The sequence below is a fragment of the Gymnoscopelus microlampas genome (genome assembly GCF_963454915.1).
Source record: "Gymnoscopelus microlampas genome assembly, chromosome: 1".
In the NCBI taxonomy this organism is placed as follows: domain Eukaryota; kingdom Metazoa; phylum Chordata; class Actinopteri; order Myctophiformes; family Myctophidae; genus Gymnoscopelus; species Gymnoscopelus microlampas.
In genome coordinates, this window is record NC_139962.1 from 35,045,472 (window position 1) to 35,052,971 (window position 7,500).

The 7,500-nt window shown below is 42.0% G+C and overlaps 1 protein-coding gene across 1 annotated transcript in view; it reads left to right on the top strand.

The window, feature by feature from the left end:
* ccdc102a (coiled-coil domain containing 102A) overlaps nucleotides 1–7,500 on the top strand; it is a 96,250-nt gene that overhangs the window by 69,439 nt on the left and 19,311 nt on the right. The gene's annotated exons all lie outside the window — the stretch shown is intronic.

A 7,500-nucleotide genomic window follows, 5' to 3' on the forward strand; every position in this document is an offset into this window, starting at 1 on the left:
TTCTAAATCAGTAGTTCTCACACTTTCAAGATTCTTTCAAAAATGTTCAAAAATACATCTGCTGTGAGCTCGTATATCTGCTATTTTTGAATAGCCAACGCAAAAATCTAAAATGACACAGATGCTTTCCCGGTTTGTATGGGTTAATGCCACTGTTAGTCTCAGTCACACACGCACATATGAACACGCACACACACAGTGATGGGGCGGGGGGGGGGGGGGGGGCTGAGGGCAAGAGGGATGGAGTTAGAGCGAAATGAGTAGAGAGAGTAGAGGAGAGAATAATGAGTTTTGACAGTGTTTGAAAAGAAAAGACATCAGAAAGAGTTCCCTCATAGCCTCAGAGAGAGAGAAGAGGAGGGGAACAAGTGGAGGAAGATGAAAGAGGGGAGCTGGAGAGAGTGTGAGGCTTATTGAAAAGGTTTCTGGCCATGCCAGTCAGGACGGAGGCTGAGAAAGGGGAGCGGGAGAGAGAAAACAGTGAGACGGAAGAGGGGAAAAGCACTGAGAGAAACAAGGGTAGAGGTTAGGTGAAGGGCGGGCGACTTGATGTGTTTTTGTGTGCGCTTTGTGTGCGCTTTGTGTGTGTGTGTGTGTGTGTGTGTGTGTGTGTGTGTGTGTGTGTGTGTGTGTGTGTGTGTGTGTGTGTGTGTGTGTGTGTGTGTGTGTGTGTGTGTGTGTGTGTGTGTGTGTGTGTGTGTGTGTGCGTGCGTGCGTGCGTGCGTGCGTGCGTGCGTGCGTGCGTGCGCGCGCGCTACAGTTAATGGGAGTACACTAAGCACAGTTACCATGGCGATAGAGACAGAGAGGATTGTGGTTTTATCTGTGTGGATTTTACTGAGAAAAATGAACATGCAGAAAATGGATGTTGTCGACAATATGAGAGTTTTAAGTCAGATATGTGTGTGGTAACCATGGTTATTCAATGTTATTTTCAGCATAAATGCACTGGAAGCTCTCCAGTTCAATTGTAATGTAGCCTACTGTACATGTGGTGAACCTTTTGGTGTGATTGGTGTATTTCATGAGAATGTATTTCATGAGAATTTTTGTTTTCTTTTAGATATAATTTCCTTTGTACTTTAGGCATGCACAAAGTGTTTTGTGTTGGGGTAACGTAGGGACACTGAGGCGTATCTCAGGCATGTGACTTTATCTCAGTATAGGTCACTGCAATGTGTCGGAGAGGTGACAAACAATTTAATGCAGGGTTCCTCAACGTGTTTCACGCGAAGGACCCCCTTAGCTGAGAGAGAGATGAAGCAGGGACCCCCAATACATATTGTTTAAAATTGGGTTGCAGATTTTGCTTCTTCATAGATAGCTTCATAGAGTTGTTTGACCGCACTGTCATCAGTGTATGTTGGATCCATGTTAATGTGTCTTTTCAGACATTTAACTACTTAAACCTTACAAAACCTGACCTTTCTCTGTACTTAGTCTGCTGTTTTTTCCCTCTACACCAAACCTCTTTGCCGAAAATAGCTGATCTACAAGCTCACAACGCCTCGCAGCGCGAGGCGTTGTGAGCTTGTAGATCGGCTATTTACCCCTGTAGTAACTCTGAGGACCCTTTAGGGGTCCCGGCCGCCTGTTGAAAACCCCTGATTTAACGCCTTTCTCAAATCATACTCTGTGTAGACAGCCTTAAATACTCTCACCTTCCTTTCTGCAGTGGAGGAGAAAGAATGCTTTATTTTTTTGTACTCTTTACCAGACATACCATTGTAGAAACTCGTTAAATCTCTACCAGCGCCACAGTCTGCTCTGGGCATCCATGTTGCCTCAGGCCTTTTCTCTCATGGTACCAAAGTGCCCACCTTTTGAAACTGAGTAAACATCTCCAAGGTGACATCCAATAATCTTGAGTAAGCGGTACCACAAATACCGTTATTCTGGAGGTCACTAATCAGCCCATTTAGACCTGAGGCTGGTTCTGAAAAACGGCTTCTAAATCCTAAGAGTTTTCTGAAGAGCTTTACAGAATTGTCAATGTTCACTAAAAGAAAATATTTCTCAGCCTCTCTCTCTCTCTCTCTCTCTCTCTCTCTCTCTCTCTCTCTCTCTCTCTCTCTCTCTCTCTCTCTCTCTCTCTCTCTCTATATATATATATATATATATATATATATATATATATATATAATTTAAAACATTTGGTAACACTTTACTTAAAGGTAGGGTAAGGGATTTACTTTGGTTAAAATAAGTGTTAAATAGCTCTATATTCTGATTGTACTCATTGCTATAGAGTGTTTGTTCAGTAAAAGGAGTCTCCCATGTCTCTCCAGCTCTTTATTAAACAGAAAATGCATTTTCAGTGCTCTCTCCTGATTGGCTTAAATGTTGTCACCTATGTACCTGAAAATATACTATATTATATTATTATACGAACAGCATTTTCCTTGTGACTTGCAGACGAGGGGGCGGGTGAGCGCAGTCATCGCACAGAAGTCAAGGCACAGACGGCTGTGTTGTTGACGGACAACGGATGCACGCTTATGAGAAACAACAAAAATAAAACCTGGCGAAACAGTTGCGTGCATTAGCGCAAGATGAGAATAAAGGAAACATTCAGTCTAAATGTCCAGTTTGCTAATTCACAACTACTACTACTGCTTTTGTATTTGAAACGGCTATAGTCCTTGGGAAACCATAAACCTACGTAGGCCTACATCTAAATGGGTTGCCATATTTACATTTCCTTACAAATTACAAATTCCTTACTTGGCAAATCCTTATAAGCTATACAGTATATTTCTGGAATGCATTGTAGCTGACTTGACTAGGGGTGTCGCCAGGCTCTCTCCCCACCCGGCCCCCCGCCCCCTCGCCTGCAAGTCGCTAGGAAAACTTTGTTCGCATTGATGAACATTAGGGCAAATTAAAGCATTTAATGATTATTCAGTAGTAGCCAAAGTTTAAGCTCGCTGTGTTTATCTACTACAGAGGGTGAAGAGTAAATATGTATAGCAACATTTAATGATGTAAACATGTTCCTGGCATTAAAGGTTTTAACACCACAGGTCTGAATAGGTTTGCCTCAGTGTCACACATGATAATAGGTATGGCCATGACAGACATATAGCTCTGTCCCATTGTGTTGCACAGCGCTGTTGCCTATATGAATTCAAGATGGCCTTCAAGAAGAATTTAACAGGAATGTAACATAATGTAGCATAGCGTTGCTGTTGGGAAGAAACTTTGTATCTCCATCAGTTCAACTCTTTATGTGTTTTCGTAAATGAATGCCCTGCTTCGTCATACTACTGTGTCGCACAAAAGTAGCAAAAATAGCCAATCTATTATACAAGCTCACAATGCGAGCTTGTAGAGCTGCTATTTTTGCTACTTTTGAAAATGTTCTTCTTTCTTTCTTTTTCCTTTATTTATTCAGGGAAGCCCATTGAGAGCAAGCTCTCTTTTTCAAGGACGCCTTGATAACAGCATAAAAACACACAAACATAATGAAAAACAATAACAAACATTAGCAAATAAATATAGTGTTACATGAAACAGGTGCAGTCACTATGTGTAGTGTGTCCTCAAGAGGCACCCTTAATGTCTCTATTGAGACCAATCGCACCAGTTTCAGAGAGTCCTGAAGTTTGTTCCATTTGTGTGGAGCATAATAAATGAAAGCAGTCTTTCCTTGTTCACTGTTCTTTTCTGGTTTGATAACTACAACATGACGTCACTGAGCCGTGGTGATAAGCGACTCACCGCTCACCCCAACACATCTCTCTGTTTTTACTAACCGACATCACAGACTATGAGCGCCTAGTATCATAATCACCTTAAAGGTGAAAACGTTTCCACCCAAAAGGTGAAAGGGTGATCACCTAGAATGGTAGCATGCAGCCACCGTGGACTGGTATATCTAATGTGTGTTTGTGAACGTGTTGAAAGTCCAGTAGCCTTTGGTTCTAAAAGCGAGGATAGGTACAAAGGAAGCTTACCACACGAGGCCTTATAAATAAATAAAATACAATGTTGCTCTCTAAGAACTGCGAGAGATGGCCGACTCACTTTATCGTATAAAATACAATGATGGGTGTGATAATCATCGCCAGTAATAAATCGTAGAGCACTGTGGTAGACTGCTTCAAAAAGTAAAAGTACAAATGTTTGTGGGTTGTCTGTGGGTTTTAGAAATATTTAACCAATGAACCTGTGACTTCATAGGAACACAGCAACACCGACGATGGGTAAGTCACTGGATTAATTTCATCATGCATCCAAAGACTTGGCCTCAAGTACCATATTATTATGTCAGTGCTGCGATGGATTCCGTTTTTTACTCTCCTAGACCCCTACAAAGCAATCATTTTATGTAAACCCGAGCCTTAAACTACTAAACTACCACTGCTTTGAAGCTCATCTTTCTACACATAAGGCAAAATAGACCACTTTAATAGCATTTCATTCTGTGTTCAGGGTGTTGCTTATTATTGGATCATTTATGGTAATCAACAGCAGCATTTTGGAGGCACTCAGGCTAAACAGTAGAGAAGTAATTATTCCAAAGTGAAATACTTATTTGGCATTTAAAAGAGGACAGGGCCATTTCCTGCTTTCTTGAGAGGCCTGTAAATTACCCATCATTTACACACAGCATTTAGAAGCTAAAATAATCAATGTAGCTTTATTTGATTTATTTTGATTTGCACAACATTTTTTGTTTGTATTTTCATTTACAGGACATGTTAGTTATTTCCGAGGGAAACATTATGTGATAGTTGTTGTGCCGGTGAGGGAAGAAACCCTGGGGGGGCTTATGTGAGAACCTCACCGTTTACATTACATATAATAAGAGTTATTTAATATTAAGTTGTACATTGGGCTTCACCCAATGTAACTTACCCCACTGAACTTAACGTATCTTTACAAAAAATGACTGGTGTGTTGTAAAGTAAAAGACTTTCTCTAGTTTTTATGTTTACATACACAGTACACAAATTTACACCGATACATTTATTCCAAAAACTTTGTTCCAAAATATTGGGAAACTCCTGTTTCTCTGCCACGTACTGATACATGTACTGTATCAAAAGGTGTGTCAGTTTGAGAGACAAAACATGAAGTAAAATATTAGCAATGCAACAGCATTTAAACATTGTTTTTACTTTTTAATGCTCTTTGCTTACAGGTCGTTGCTTAAAATGTGAGTCTGACTTTCTTGACATGTGTGTGCTTCCTGTGTTCTGTGATTGGTCACTAGATTAGATGTAATGAGGGTAGAGTAGGTTAATAAGGCCATGGCCCTATAGTTCCAGCCAATAGGAGATTACTGCGGGAGGTCACCGGGGTCAACCAGAAGGCTCCACACCTCATTCATCAATTACTGCAGGTGTGGGCTCAGGTCAGGTGTGTGTGTGTGTGTGTGTGTGTGTGTGTGTGTGTGTGTGTGTGTGTGTGTGTGTGTGTGTGTGTGTGTGTGTGTGTGTGTGTGTGTGTGTGTGTGTGTGTGTGTGTGTGTGTGTGTGTGTGTGTGTGTGTGTCTCTCTCTCTCTCTGTCTAACTGAGGTGTGTGTGCGTGTATGTTTGTGTGTGTATGAGGGCACCAATTTATCCTTCACATCCCTGTAATCCAATTCCTCTACCAAGGCAGTAGTGGCTCTGGAGGCAGAGTGGCCGCTGGAAACTGGAACGTCCCCGGTTCGATCTCCGGCTTTGTGTTGAAGTGTCCCTGAGCAAGACACTGATTGTGGAGATTTGTAGAGGGGAAAAAAGGAGCCGACCAAGTATAGAGCCCATTTCGATCGAAAAGGGGTTTCAGTGGTTAATGTATGTTTTTCATGTTTATCCTTTTCCTGTTCACCTCCTCCTTCTCCTTCCTTGAAACTCATCCTCCCTTCTCCTTTCTCTATCCATGTCCTTCTTCATTTCCCTCATTATCCACCCTTTATTGAGCTGATATAATCTGACCAATCAGGTTGGAGTATGGCCATAAGCCACGCCCCTAGCTCCAGCTCTTTGGCAACCTTGATTATGATCCTAATTCTGCTGTTCTGTGTGCGTACGTGCGTGTGTGAGGGAGAGAGAGAGACTTTACTGTCTAAATTAATGCTAAATTCAATATGGCAGATGGGGGAAGGGGGGGTAATAAAAAAAAGACTGTGCGCGCGTGCATTTGCATGCACATAGGCAGAAGAACATATGTGAATGTCAAAGTGGTCCCTCCAGGCTGAATGAAATGTAATATGTGCATGAATGCCTAGATGAGGATGTATGGAACTGTACTATCTGTCTAAAAGCACATGTTGGATTAATTCTTGGGTGCAGCGTTCGTCTTTATGTCTATGTACGTATGTTTATTGCCAGTCTCCTCTGGGCTTGTGTGTGTGTGTGTGTGTGTGTGTGTGTGTGTGTGTGTGTGTGTGTGTGTGTGTGTGTGTGTTATGTTTTAGCTCAGCAGATGTAGCAACAGACTTCAGGGTCTCTCCAGTCAAGGAGAAACATTTAACAGGCAGTCTGGCATGAAACGCACAACACACACACACACACACACACACACACACACACACACACACACACACACACACACACACACACACACACACACACACACACACACACACACACACACACACACACAGGTACTGTACAGTACACACACAAACACACACACACACACACACACACACACACGCTTTCATCCTCATTCTCCAATCCCTCTTGTTTAATAGAGTCTGAGTTTCTCTCACCCCTGACCCCCCCTCTCTTTTTTCGATGTTTCCTCCCTCTCATCTCTCCTGTCACCCTGAACGCTCAGACGTTCATTACAGAGTCTTAAAATGTAAAACAATAGAGAACATTGTGGTTTCTGCCCTGCCTGCCTGCCGAGTCAAAGTTAATTTATCAAACCTCTCTCTGACAGATCGCTGGCCACTGAGGCAGCCCAGTACCGTGCGTCATCGTGTCCCCTCTCCTGACTTTGCTGTAGACCTTCTTTCTCTCTCTCTCTCTCTCTCTCTCTCTCTCTCTCTCTCTCTCTCTCTCTCTCTCTCTCTCTCTCTTTCTCTGTCTGTCTGTCTGTGTACCATCCCTCTGAATTATATGTAACTTTTTCTTGGGTGTCATTCCAAGAACCTGTATTGCACTGTCATCAAATTTTCTGTGACTCGATATTCCCAAAATACTGATGTACAGTATGTATACCTACTGTAGACTATTTTGTGAAGAAAGAAATGTCTTTAAATATGGAGATGACTGCTCCTGACCTGTTAGAGATGACATTGTTTTGTTTTTCTTCTTCCTCTGCTGTTGATTTATTGTATTACTGTACCAGGAGTGGTACGTTAACTATTTTTTTGTAACGGATATATTTTTTTATATTCAGTAAATTAACACTGAGGAGTGTATGGTTTAAATAATGGATAACAGCATTGGTACATGTCTTCTCCATAACCTGTCCCTTCCCTTCTCTCTCTCTCTCCATCTGTCTCTCTCTCTCTCTCTCTCTGTGTCTCTCTGTCTCTCTCTTTCCTCTGAACTCTCGTA